Raw genomic sequence first — 15,016 nt, 5'->3', positions numbered from 1 at the left:
TCCAGGTTGAACCTGGGCTAGATTCTGGCTGACTCTTGTGCGTTTGTATTGAATTTGGGATGGAGCATCTCGAACACGCCCCCCTCACAGAGGCCACTGGACTTTAGCCCCCTCTTCACACAATGTACAGCCAACCTGTGGAACTCATTGCCATGGGATGTTGTGAAGGCCAAAAGTATAGCTGGGTTCAAAAAAAGAATTGGACCTATTCTCCATGAATTTACCTATCAATGGCTATTAGCCAAGATGATCAGAGATGCAACCCCATGCTCTGGATTTCCCTGAGCCTCTAACTGCCAGATGCCAGGACTGAACGACAGGAGATGGATAACTCGATAATTTCTCAGTTCTGTTCATTCCCTTTGAAGCATCTGACACTGGCCACTAACAGAAGACAGGATTACTGGGCTAGAAGGATAATTGGTCTGACCCAGTATGGCCATTTTCTTATGTTTTTATGTGTACCCAGAATAAGTGAAACCAGATTTTGTTTAGTTTTGTACTGAAGACTGTGGATCAACTCCTCAGTTGATGTAAACTGATATATTTCTATTGAAATCAAAGCATCTGGCAATTTACACCAGCTGAGGAGCTGGTCTGGATATAATTTGCCAAAGGTTTTATGATAGAAGTTGCAATCCCATGCAGTGTCTTTGGGAAACACTGTATTACCTGTTTGAATGGTATATGTATGATTGTGTTCTACTCCATCGGGGAGGATTACCATAGCTGCTCCAGGAACTAAAAACAGTGGGGAGTGATTACACCTGGGATTGTAAACAAGTCCAGAGACATTCCACTCCCTCGGGTGACTTACATATGCTAGTTCACACTTAGTTTTCCAGAGACAAAGAAAGGTATAAAAGCCTGAGTTTAAACAGACATCCCCAACCCTTGCTGAGAGGTAGGAAAGACTTTGTCCTACTAGGTCCTATAAAACTGATGGTATGTTTAGTATGTGTTTAAATCTGTTTACTGGTTTTTATGTGTTTTCTCTATAATGCTTTTGCCTTATGAATAAATGTGCTTGCTTAGAAAGAGCTGTTTGAATCAATGGCACATCACGCCTGTCACAGCATTTGGGGAGAAAGCAAATCCCATGTGCTGACTTTTAGCTGGACTGGCTTGTTAGGGATTCCACAGGGGTCTATACAGTTTAAAACCCCTAGTCAGGAGGGAAAGATGCAGATCACCACCCAAGAGAGGTGGTGACTAAGAGCCTGAAACCTTTAGTGGTGCTATCGAGGGACAATGGACGGAGGAACACAGGTGCAATTACTCTGAAACTGGGACAGGTTTGACCTCAGATTCTTAAGAAAATATTTCTGAAAACTGACAGACAGAGCTATAGTACTTTTGTATTTTATAACAGAGATGAGTAAATCAGTTTAGGCAAGATCAGTACTAATCTAAAACTTTGCTCCAAACTGGAACCAAAATAAAATCAATCTTTTTGGGGGGGAGGTTTGAAAAATGTGGATTAAAATATTAATGGCAAACAAAGCTTGATCACTCAACCTTCATTCTGCATTCTACAGAAAAATATAGGGAATTCTGTGACTCTAAAACCAACCAAACAATAACTCTCTGCATTTCCTGGTTTTTGTGCCAAATATCTGAAATTTAAGATTGCATCCATGCTTCTGTACATAATATGAAATCCTGCCCCACTGAAGCCAAGTTCAAAACACCCATTGGCTTCAATAGGAACAGAATGTCACCCAAAGAGCATACAGTAAAATAAAACCGTATACAATGCTGCATTTGGAGAGCGCTCAAATTTTTGCAGGGGTGCAGAATCTGAAGCTGGGTCCATATTTGAATTCCACAGCTTGTATCTCTATCATTAGCCGAATAAAAATCTTGGATCCAAACCAATTGGATATGTAGCTAGATTTACAAAAAAAAATTCAAATATGCATTTGAATTTTGCATGTTGGTCTCATCTGTAGTCAATCTCTCCCACTGTAAACTGCCTACAATTGTCCAAGACAAGTTCTGCTCTCAGCTGTAACAGTGTAAATCAGGAGCAACTGAATATCAAAGATATTATACTTAGTTTAGGCACACAAATCCTTCTGAAAACCAATGGGACCTGTGCTCCTAAAGTTCTTACGAGTGTTTGAAAGCCCCACCCCATATGAATATACGACAATCACTACGAGTAAAAAGTATATATGAAAAACTGTATCTCTCTCTCCTTTGTAAAATGCTTTGAGATTTGTGGATGAAGAACACTATATAAGAGCTAAGTAACATCATTATAGTTGTTGTTTACTATTATGTTTTCTGCTGTATCTGCTGAAATTTGGCTCCTGTAATGAGATGAACATATGGTGAAACAGATGTGTTGAGTCTATGGATACCAAGCACTTTTAGCTGCCTATCTTTGGGAATGAAAACGTCCCCCTGAAAAGATTATTCCCATTGAGCAAGAGTGATGCTCAACGTGCTTCTGTTTTCCATAGCTGGTTATCAATTTACATAAGCTGATGAAAGCAGAGTGTTTAACCTAGACCTGAATTTTGATGGAGCTAGAATAGTGGGTGGGATACACATCTTCAAGTAAGATCAGGATGATCCTATTTTTTTAGTCCATAATCCTATATTCTCCCATCGACAAGGCATGGGATACAAAGAATCTCATTTTGGTCCAACAACCAGGAATAGCTATAGCTGGAGGATATCAGAGTTTAAAACAGCCAATTACAGCTGGCTACAGGACAAAATAGTCTAGCCATGTTAGCAAACCTGCTCCAATGTGTATTAACAAATATCCAGAAGTGTCATCTTATTCTCCTCTGATCTATCTTTCCTTCTTGGACTAGCATATTTATTAAAAGCCCTATGATCTGTAACACTTGCTAAGAATTAAAATACAAAAAATGACATTATAAAAGAATTTACATCTAATGCAACTATAGCTACTTTTGTTATTAATCTAGTCATCGCTATACATGTTGGTAAAAGATTGGTTTATTAGATAGACACAGCAATCAATTTAAAATCAGTTACTGGATTTATTATTGGCTGATGATTATGTTGTTGTCTTGCATATACGATTTAACTACATTCATCATTATTTCAGCAAAGAAAATCTTTTACTGTTTCCTGTATGGATTGCATCATGTCTGCGGGAGAAAATTTAATAAACAGAATTACATAGAAATTCAGCTAAGATTTTGAAAGCCAAAGATTTCAAACTAGGGTGCTGAGAGTTAACCACTTATGTGCATATCTAGGCACTTAAATAAATGGCTTGATTATCAGGGCAATGCAGTCCCAAATGTTGGACAACGGTAGTTATGGATGTTCAGCACTTTGCAAAATAAGGCCAATTGTCTGCCTAAATATGGATATAGATCCCTACTTTTAAGCACCCCAGTTTAAAACCGATCTGCAGCTTATTGACCTTCAGCTACATTTTTCCAAGGTGCTATATGCAAGATGCTTTCACATTTTGGGGCTAGAAGATGCTACCATCACTAATATCTCCTTGACTTGTTACTAAGAGTTCATATGAGTTCTGAAAGTGCAATGAATTCATACTGGAAGTGCATTGTTCATTATTTGCTGTTCATTATTCACTGTCTTCTCTTCTCCTGTGAAAGTTGCAGTCAGCTAGTCAAAGACAAGAAAAAATACCATGTGACCAATGACTAGAGATTAATAAATAGCCAACATGAACAGTTCTCAATGAGTACCAAGCAGCTCAGATTCTAAAAATGAGCTCAGTGGTTTGAGCATTGGCCTACTAAACCCAGGGTTAGAAGTTCAATCCTTGAGGGGGCTGTTTAGGGAACTGGGGTAAAAATCTGTCTGGGGATTGGTCCTGCTTTGAGCAGGGGGTTGGACTAGATGACCTCCTAAGGTCCCTTCCAACCCTGATATTCTATCATCAACAGAAGTTAGTCCAATAAAAGATATAACTTTGCCCACCTTGAGTCTCTAATATCCTGGGATCAAGACAGCTATAACACTGCAAACACTATGATTAAGGTGCAGCTTTCTGAGAAATAGCCTTTCTTTGATTTGATTTAATTATATAATCTCTCAGAAATGTAACATGTACTCTCTGATTCCAACTCAAGTCAACACTCTCCCTATTAATGTACAGAGGACTTTTTAAAAAAAAAAAAAAAGCCAAAGATGTTGAAAGCTTTGTGGCTCAATCTGTAAGTGGCTTTTTATTTAGAGTGGTGCAGGACAATTCTGCATAAAATGCCTGCTCACCAATATCTGATTTTAATGTGGTATGGCTGGAGTTTACTCACTCCAGTGAGTTTAAATGAAAATTACCAGAACCTCTGTCCCTTTGGCCTGACATTTACTGTAAGTGGAGGCTGACTTTCTAGGATAAGTTGACATAATGGGGGAAAGCAAAGGACATCTTTTGCCAGCTGCTCCAAATCCATCTTACCTTGTCAGGGTGGGGTAAAGCAACCAGCAAAATAAGTGGGATTAATACACAGATACATGGGGCAGTGATGGGGTGGTGATGGGGAATTCCAGGGCTTCTGTTTTATTAGTGCTTTTAATTTCCTTGAGTAAACAATAGAAAATACCCCTTTCCACCTTATCTTTTTCTCTGGCTAAAGTGTGTCATTTCAGAGCAGTAAGTTGAGTGTTCCTTATCAACAGCTTTCTTTTGCTTTTCTAATGAACAGCTGCTTTCATTATGGCCTTTTTCAATCGTTATTGTACTCTTTTTTTCTGACATAGGGTCCTTGATTTAGGTCCCTTGCACCTAATCTTTTTTTTTTTTTGGTTAATTATTCCTGAACTTTATATTAGAGCGCTTGGAAGCTCTGTGCAGTGCATTCATTTGAAAACTACGCTGACTCATTAAATGCAATTCTGTAAGGACTCTCACAGGCCCCAGTTCAGCAAAGCTGTTAAGCACACGCTCAAGTGCTGAGCTGAATAGGGATGGACTAGGTGAACCAAAGTCAGAACTATTTAAAGTAAATGAAACTTAGTGACTAATTTATCGTGAAATTAAAATCTACTATCTTGATTTCCCTACCTACAATACCACCAAAGCTATGTAATCTCTTTTCCCACTTAAAAAAAACACACTACATTTGAGACACAGTCTCAGTATCTGCTACCACAGGTTGGCTGACATCACTCTGTGAGCTAGATTAATGGATAAGGCCATGTTACCATCAGCTAGTCTGACCTCCAGTATAACACAGGCCATACGGCTTCTCTGCCTTATGTTCTAGTTCAAACAGAAATGATCCTTTAGAAAAAACATCCAACCTTAATTGTAAAATTATCAGTGGTGGAGAATCTACCACCACAATACGTTGTAAGTTTTTCCAATTATTAATTATCCTCACTGTTACAAATTAGTGTTTTTAACAGAGTATTTCCAGTCTGAATTTGTTTGGTGTCAACTTCCAGCCATTGGATCTTATTATATGTTTGTCTACTAGACAGAAGAGCCCTCTGTGATGGGTTTGGTCAAAGAGATCCCTTTGGGTCTGTCACCTGACATGCTGAAGTTACATCTGAGCCCGTTTTCCCTGCAAGTTTGGGAATTCCCGAACCCAGCCTTGTTGAGCCAGACATGCTAGCCTGCTGCAACACAGATCCAGGGTCTGGGCCATGCCTCCAAAGCTGCAGACTTTAACTAAAAACAGCTCAGCAGGATACCTCTCCAGCACCCAGACACCCAGTTCCCAATGAGATGCATACCCCAAATAAATCCATTTTACTCTGTATAAAGCTTATAAAGGGTAAAATCATACATTGTCCACCCTCTATAACACTGATAGAGAGGTATGAACAGCTATTTGCTCTCCCAGGTATTAATCTTGTACTCTGGGTTCATTAATAAACACATGTGAATTTATTAAGTATAAAAAGTAGGATTTAAGTGGTTTTAAGTAATAACAGACAGAATAAAGTAAGTCATCAAGCAAAATAAAGCAAAAAACACACAAGTCTAAGCCTAATACATTGAGTATTACAGGTAATATTTCACCCTCAGAGATGGCCCAATAAGCTTTTTTCACAGACTAGATTCCTTTCTAGTCTAGGCCCAATCCTTTCCCTGGTACAGTCCTTCTTAGTTCCAGCAGACAGGTAAGCAGAGGGTTTCTCATAACTGGCCACCCCTTTGTCCAGCTCCACCCCTTTTTATGGCTTTGGCACAAGGCAGCAATCTTTTGTCTCTCTGGGTCCCCACCCCTCCTTCTAAATGGAAAAGTACCAGATTTAAGATGGATTCCAGTATCAGGTGACATGGTCACATGTCCTGTGAGACCACAGCCTCCATTCTTCCTAGGCTGACCCACACATGCACAGGAAGGCGTGCAAGTAAACAGCCATGTACAGTTCATTGATTCTGAAGCAGCCTTAATGGCTTTCACTTAGTATGTTTACATCAGTAATACAAGTTTATATCTTATTCTCCTAACTTCAGACATAGAAACAATACATGCAAACAAATAGGATGCACACACTCAGTAGATTATAAGCTTTGTAATGATACCTTCCAAGATACCTTTTGTATAAAGCATATTTCAGTTACATCATATTCATAAAGCATATTTTCATATGGAGTGCAACATCATGCCCTCTATTAGCAAATTTCTGTTCCCTATGTAGGTATATATACACTGTGATCAAGTCACCCCTTAACCTCCTCTTTGTTAAGCTAAACAGACTGAGCTCTTTGAGTCCATCCCTATAAGTCCCAATTGCCAAGCCTTGATTCTTGTGGCTCTTCTCTGAAACCCCTCAAATTGATCAATCTCCTTTTTAATACTGGACACCAGAACTAGACACAGCATTCCAGCAGCAGTCACACCAGTACCAAACTCACAGGTAAAATAACCTCCCTATTCCTATATTTCCCTTTTTATACATCCAAGGATTGTATTAGCCATTGTGGCCACAGTGTCACATGGGATGCTCATGTTCAACTGATTATCCACCGTGATCTCGAAGTCCTTTTCAGAATCACGGCCGCCCAGGATAGAGTCCCCCAGCCTGTAAGCATGGCCTACATTCTTTGTTCCTAGATGTATGACTTTACATTTGGCTATATTGAATCATAAATTGCTAGCTTACAGCCAGTTTACAAAACAATTCAAATGGCTCTGTATCCGTAACCAGTCCTCTTTGTTATTTACCATCATGCATTATTTCCAAACTTCAGAAAGATAATATAGATATTTTTGGAAAAGAGCATTTTATATTTTTGGAAAAGAGCATTTTATATTTTTGGACAAGAGCATTTTAACTAGAGGTGAGTGAGTGTTTGTAGTCACATGAATCTAACATTTGTTGAATACTTGTTAGACCATTAAAAATACTGTTTCATTTTTAAATATTAAAGACGTTTTAAATCATCATTCGTTTAGAATCTATCTTTTTTTGTTAGAACTAAGAGCAACATTTTTTTTTAAAGCTTGCCATTTAAAAGACTTGGGTTCCTTCACTTCAGACTGAGATGTGTTTTCTAAAGGATAGATTAAGCAAAATGTCTAAAGGAAGGACTGTGTCTTTATACCAAAGTCTAAAATACATAGTTTTATTAGAGAAAGGCCTTCTCAAGCAATAGAAGTATCAAGTTCAATGTCATTTAAAATAATCTTCTGACATAAAAATGACAAAATGAAAAAAAAAGTGGAAAAATAGGCTAAGGAACTTTATATTATTTTGTAAACCACATGGTAGAAGCACAGATTTCTTTTTTATCATTGAATAAATAGGACTTAATGGAATTTCAGTTTCTTGCAGAAAGCAAAACAATAGTAATAAATTCAAATACCCATTAACACAGCAGGGAGATTTGTGAGTCAATTAAGAGAGAACTAATGAAAAAATCTTGACGCAGATTAAGTAGAGAAAAAAAAACAGACTTGTAGAGTACTATGAATTCAAGATAGAAATTTATGCATAATAGAAGAACAATGTGTTATCGAGATTATTCATGGGTCTGTCAATTAGTCCTTTAATCAGGGCATAAGGTCAGCAAGACAGGAAATGCTTATTCTGTACCACCATTGAATCATTCCCATCACAACTAATCATATTTGTTGACAGGTACATTATGAAGCTTAGAAGTTAATTATGTGTGTAACAGTCACCTCCATGTTGCCAAGAAGATAGAGTTGGTGTATTTCAATAGTCACCTTGGAAAACCATAAAGACCATATCCATCTGCATGAACAGGAAAGTGCTGCCTGTTAATGCTAATTGCACAGACAGTCTCATAGATGACAATGACATCTGGGATAAACCATCACACTGGAATGAGTCCCACAGAGCCCGCGGGCAAAAAGATATTTGTTGGCTTTTGGTACTGAGTTCATAAATACTGAAGCATAAAGCAGAAAAGGTTGAAAACTGCTGCTTGCTGCAAACTCCACACCACTACAATAGCACACTCAGCCCTTTAATTGGGATACACAGTGCTCTCAGTTCCTGTGATAGTATTGAAACCTGCAATGTAAACACAAGCACTAACAAAACCCCAGTGAGTGAGCCAAGGTACTGAAGTTCTAGTGAAATAGAAAGAAAAAAAAAACCCTTAGCTACCGCTCTGGCAATATTGATTTTATCCAACTCTCCACCAAATGGAAAGAAGCATCTGATAAAGCAGATCTAATTATCTGCTGAGATGCATTCTCTGTTCTTTCGCCGCTGGATCTGTAACACATGGATCACTCATAATACACAAACATAAAACCTAGAGATGAGAGAAAATGTTCATCCAGAATTTTGATCATGATCATCAAAAACTCTATTTCCCTAGGTCCATTCCATAACACTTAGATTACCTTCACATTTTTAGGGAAATTTGGCATAACTCCACACACAGCAAAGCACTTAAGCACATGTCTAACTTTAAGCATGTGAGTAGTGCCATTGACTTCAACAGAACTGCTTATATGTTTAAAGTTAAGCACATACTCAAGTATGCTTTGCTGGATCATGGCTATAATTATTATGGTGGATATCTTTGATAGGTGACTATTAATATAGTTGAATGATAAAACAGTATAATATCCAAAATATTCATTTTACTGACTTGTTATTTGAATGTAAATATGGGCGATGAGCATCTCTTGGATGTTTTGGAAATTGGAATGGTTACTGCTCCAACAGCATCTAAAAGAAATTTTAATTGCCATTGGGTTTGATTGGTAGTCATGAGGGATATTTTAGGAGATCAACAGCAAGATGGAAAGCAGAATTAAATACAGATTATTTGGGGGGAGATTGAGATGTGAGCAGGTAAAAATTGTATCTATATAGAATTATTTAATTATTTATTTTTCAGCCCAGATTCTATGTCACTCCAAAATGAATGGGCACAACCTGTGATTCCACTCCAGATTTATGTTATTTATCAAATATAAAACAAAGTGGAGAGATTTTTTGGAGTATGGTTTTAAAAAATAGAAGTGTAAAATTTTGGTCAAAAGCTTTTAACAGTGTGGCTTTGTCTTCACTGCAACAAACAAACCAACTTTTTTTCTTTCTTTTTTTTTTTTACATCAAGATAGCTAACTTCAGATAATTTTTTATTTAAAATCCTAGTAGAATGATCATTTAAATGCTGCTGGGATCACTTGTAGCAATAATTACGTTAGCAAGCCCAGAGCCTTGGATAGATGTCTTTTTATTGCTATTATTGAAATTGAAATAAAAAAAATTAAAAAGCATTTTTTGGAAAACCAAAATAGTTAGCTTGGTTTGATATATGCCCCTGTCATAAACAGATAAGTAAGAGTTAATAGAATAGAAGTACTTCATATCTCTTTTGCCTGTAAAGGGTTAAGAAGATCAGTAAGCCTGGCTGTCACCTGACCAGAGGACCAATCAGGGGACAGGATACTTTCAAATCTTGAGGGAGGGAAGTTTTTGTGTGTGCTGTTAGTGTTTGGTTGTTGTTCATTCTGGGGGCTTAGAGGGACCAGACGTGCAACCAGGTTTCTCTCCAATCTCTCCAATACAAGCTCTTATAAGTTCAGACTAGTGAGTACTAGGTAGATAAGGCGAGTTAGGCTTATGTTTGTTTTCTTTATTTGCAAATGTGTATTTGGCTGGAAGGAGTTCAAATTTGTATTTTGCTGAAAGGATTTTAATGTGTACTTGTATACTTTGGCTGGGAGGGTATTCCCAGTGTCTACAGCTAAAAGACCCTGTAACATATTCCATCTTAAATTTACAAAGATAATTTTTACTGTTTTTCCCTCTTTAATAAAAAGCTTTTCTTGTTTAAGAACCTGATTTTTTTTTATTCTGGTGAGACCCCAGGGGACTGGGTCTGGATCCCCCAGGGAATTGGTGGGGAGAAAGGAGGTAAGGGGGAGAGAGAGGTTAATTTCTCTCTGTGTTAGGATTACTTTCTCTCTCAGGGAGAGTCTGGGAGGGAGAGAGAGAAGGAGGGGAGAAGGTGGATTTTCCTCTCTGTTTCCAGATTCAAGGAGTTTGAATCACAGTGATCTTCCAGGGTAACCCAGGGAGGGGAAGCCTGGGAGAGGCAACGGTGAGGGAAAGGGTTTACTTTCCTTGTGTTAAGATCCAGAGGGTCTGGGTCTTGGGGGTCCCCGGACAAGGTTTGGGGGGACCAGAGTGTACCAGGCACTGGAATTCCTGGTTGGTGGCAGCGCTACAGGTTCTAAGCTGGTAATTGAGCTTAGAGGAATTCATGCTGGTACCCCATCTTTTGGAAGCTAAGGTTCAGAGTGGGGAATTATACCATGACAGCCCCTGATCTCCATATTCTTCCCTCTATCTCTTGTGCATGCACAGAGTAACATATATCAGCGATCATCAGGATGGATGTATTAACAGATCATCTAGCTCAGCAATAACATGAACGGTGAAGAATAAAAACCATGAGTGAAACTGTAATTGTGCCATGCTCATTACTAATTATCTATGAATCTATCTGAGTAATTAATAAACACATCATACAAAAAATGTTTAATTAGTACCAGGGATTTCAAAACCATGTGAGGAAAATCTAGTTTTAAAAAAATTACCAAATGATTCATTTCATTTTGAAAATCTACCTCTAATTATATGTTCCATTGCCTCTCCGCCAAGCAATGACTGTGATTTTCTGCCAATGAGTTCAATTTACATAAAGTTTCAGGTACTAATGAGTAAAAATGGATTAATAATAAGGGTTGTCTATTTTCTGAATACCCCTGGGCTCCTTAATCCCACCACATGTTTAAAGTATGGCAAGTGCTGTCTTTTATATTGTTACTAATTGCAAACATGTCTGTTAAAAGAATACCATTGTGGTAGTCACAGGCAGTCGCCAATGGATTTTTTTTTACTGATTTAAAAACAAACAAACTTTGGAAAGTGAGAAAATTCACTCCTTTTTAACTGTCACTCACTGACACAAGTAGAACAGATAAGTAATCCTCATGAATATTATACTCTGGTTAAGGTATGTGCCAATTAGGAACTAAAAGACCCTGCTTGTGAGGACTGCAAATATCTTCATCTAGGGTGTATCTGTGTGTGTGTGCGCACACGCAACTCCTTTCATTTGACAGACTTTAACCATTCAAGCGGAAATGTTTCATAGTGGATGACTGCCTGAGGATGAACTTTGGGGGGTGGGGAGGTTTTCAGCTAAAGCGGCTCAGCCATTTCAGAGAATGAGATTGGGGGGGAAATATTTTGTTTTGCCCATGTTTTCCATTCTGAATCAGATATTCGAAAATTCATTTCTACCTCAACCATTTTGCATCTAGAAGGTCAAAATAATTTATTGATAAAACTGAAATGTTTCCTTTTGACTTTGACATATTTTATACTATAGAAATCTAAACATTTTGACTTGTATTATGTCATGACACATTGTAATGTGACATAACTTAAATGTTTTCACATTTAAGATGGAACATTTTGATTTAGTTGAATTAGCATTTTCCAATGGAAAAACCTTCCATTGGAAAAAAATGGACCAACTCTGCTGCTGAGTAACCTAGGGTAAATCATGTCACCTTTCTGTGCCTGTTTCTCCTCCCACTCTATTTGCCTATAATATTTAGGCTACACTCCAGTATGATTTATGCATGTACTTATCTGTGAGTAACCTCGTTGACTTTAATTGGGCTATTCAGAGTGCACAGAGTTAAGCACATGACTAACTCTTTTGCAGCATCAGGGCCTAAGATTATAAACTCTTCAGGGCAGGATTTGTCTCTCACTATGTGTTCGCACTGTGCCTAGCCAAATGGGGCACCAGTCTTGGTTAGGAATTCTAGGTCTGACTGTGAAATAATAAACAATGTTTCCAGATACTGGTGGTATAGCACCTAGATACATGCTGCTGAAAGTGCAAAGTAACGGAATCGTGTGCATAACTCAGGTAAGGTATTGATTTCACAACATGTTAAACAGCTTGTCTGTCTTTATGACGCTGAATCTCTCACTCAAAGAGACTGCTCTTTTCATTTTTACAAATCTTCCCCCCCCCCAGTTCTTATTTTTAGTATATAATAGTGAGAAAGCAGAAACTAGATTAGATAATACCTTACCCCGCAATTTCTGAAGTGTCATTTCTTTCAGTGATGTCTTCCTAGTCATTTTCTAAACGTATCAGAGAGAACTCTGTGGCATTTTTTGGCTTAATGTTGAGTATCTCTGCAAGAAATATTAGAGATAGGATAATCAATGCAGAACTGGAAAACACTGATAAAATATCAGGGTTGGAAGGGACCTCAGGAGGTCATCTAGTCCAACCCCCTGCTCAAAGTAGGACCAATCCCCAGACAGATATTTACCCTAGATCCCTAAACGGCCCCTTCAAGGATTGAATTCACAACCCTGGGTTTAAGGAGGCAAATGCTCAAATCACTGAGGTATCCCTTCCCCTATAGGGAAAGTTTGTTTTCTTAGATATTTTACCATCCGTGTAGCCATTTAGATGTCAATTTTCACACAACAATATGAACAGTCCGTGAAAAATGTGTTATGATAATCATGGAAACACTAACTTGTTTTATTCAATTCTTACATTATAATAATATTAGTCTTACATTATTATATTAGTACTTTATAGACTAGAGGCCCCATTGTATAAGGCACTGTACAAACACATGGCTTCATATAATTCATGCTCTAAATAGATAAGAAAGCATCTTTATTCTCATTTGAGATGGATCACTAAGGCTCAGAGTGATTAAGTGACTTGGTCACACAAGAAGGAGTGGACAAGGTAATCCAGATATTGTGAGTTCCAGGCCAGTGCTTTAACCACAAGAGCATCCTCACTTTCTGTTCTTCAAATTCCACGTTAGTCCATTTGTGTAAGGAAAGAAATTTAAACATCAACTCACTTAAAGCCTGAATTTCAAAGGTTCTGAGGACCTGCCATTTCCATAGAAATCAATAGTTCTTCTTCGAGTGCTGTCCCTGTGAGCGCACCACTTTACGTGTTCATGCACCCCTGCACTGGTAATTGGAGACTTTTGGTAGCAGTGCCTGGTTGGGTCACACATGCACGGTCACCATCTCGGGCTGCTTCAGGCCGTTAACTAGTGCTGTGTGACCAACCTCCACTCAGTTTCTTCTCTACTGCCCTTAGTTATGAGTTGGAATACTTAGAAGCACCTTGCTACTTAGTTCTTTACTGTTATTAGTTTAGATAGCTAGTTAATTTGTTTTTCTTTGTACCCCATCACCTCATCTTAAATATATATTTCTTATTGTTTAAAGTTAGTTTTCAGTTGGCCCTTTAGGATAGTCAGCTTCCCTAAGGGCAAAGGACTTTCCTGATGGGAGTGCCTGGTTCCCCAGCCTTTAAACATTGCCTCACTTGCAGGGTCTCGATACCTGTTCCAAAGGGACAAACTCAGTGTGTTCACTGCCTAGACGAAACACACATAACACAGAAGTGTCCTCATTGCCTCAAGTTAACTGCCAGGAGAAGAAAGGCCAGAGACTTGCAACTCAAACTCCTTCTCATGGAGAAGTCTCTCAGACCGGCGTCTTAACCTGAAGCCCGGACCCTGCCCTGGACAAGCCTCGTCAACCAAGGACTCTAAAAGAGCCAGCTCACACTGAGGGCAGAGCCAGCTCCAGGGCACTGAAGGCAGGGCCAGCTCCAAATTTTCTGCTGCCCTAAGCGCAGCCATCAACACCCAGGCAACAAATTTGAAGCCTTAGTTGAGGGCCCGAGAACACCACGTCTGTCTGTGCAGGAGACTTCTACTCTCTCATGACTACTCGGAAACCGCCTAGTTCCTTTTTATCCAATCTGGAAAACCATCACATCTGACCAATGGGAGCTAGAAATCGTACGAACTGGTTACTCCATCCCCTTTCTTTTCAGCCCCCTACCCACCCTACCTCCCCATCCCTTTTCAGGGACCTCTCTCACAAGCCTCTACTGCGTCAGGAAGTAATCTACCTCATAAATATAAGAGCAGAAGAACTGGTTTAAACAAAACACAGAGAGAGGGGCTTTTATTCCCATTATTTTCTTACAAAGAAAAGGTCAGGAAGATGGAGACCAATATTTGACCTACATCGACTCAACAAGTTCATCAAGGCACAATGATTCAAGATGGTCACACTAGGCACCATAGTCCCAGCACTAGAAAGAAAGGATTGGTTCTTAACTCTCAACCTCCAGGATGGATATTTTCACATAATGATCCAGCCTTCCCATTGGAGGTTTCTCCAATGTACTGTTGGCCAGGAACATTTCCAATACAAGTTTCTTCTTTTCAGGCCCTCGGGTTTTTTTGAAGATTGCCTGGTTGTAGCCCACCTCTGCCGAAATGGAATCATGATATTCCTGTACTTGGACAACTGCCTGATGAAAGCATCAACATAGTAAGTGGTGTTACAAGCCACCAGATGGTGATCCTTTTCATGAGATTAGGCCTCCAAATAAACGCACAAAAGTCCAATCTAACATCAGTGCAAGAGTTGGAGTTTATTGGGGCCCATCTCAATTCTCCCTAGGCCATAGCCTCCCTGCTATTATAAGGTTTCCTCTCTCTAACCAATCTCCTAG

This window comes from Gopherus evgoodei, chromosome 6, assembly GCF_007399415.2.
Source record: "Gopherus evgoodei ecotype Sinaloan lineage chromosome 6, rGopEvg1_v1.p, whole genome shotgun sequence".
In the NCBI taxonomy this organism is placed as follows: domain Eukaryota; kingdom Metazoa; phylum Chordata; order Testudines; family Testudinidae; genus Gopherus; species Gopherus evgoodei.
Note: the sequence above shows the minus strand (reverse complement) of the source record.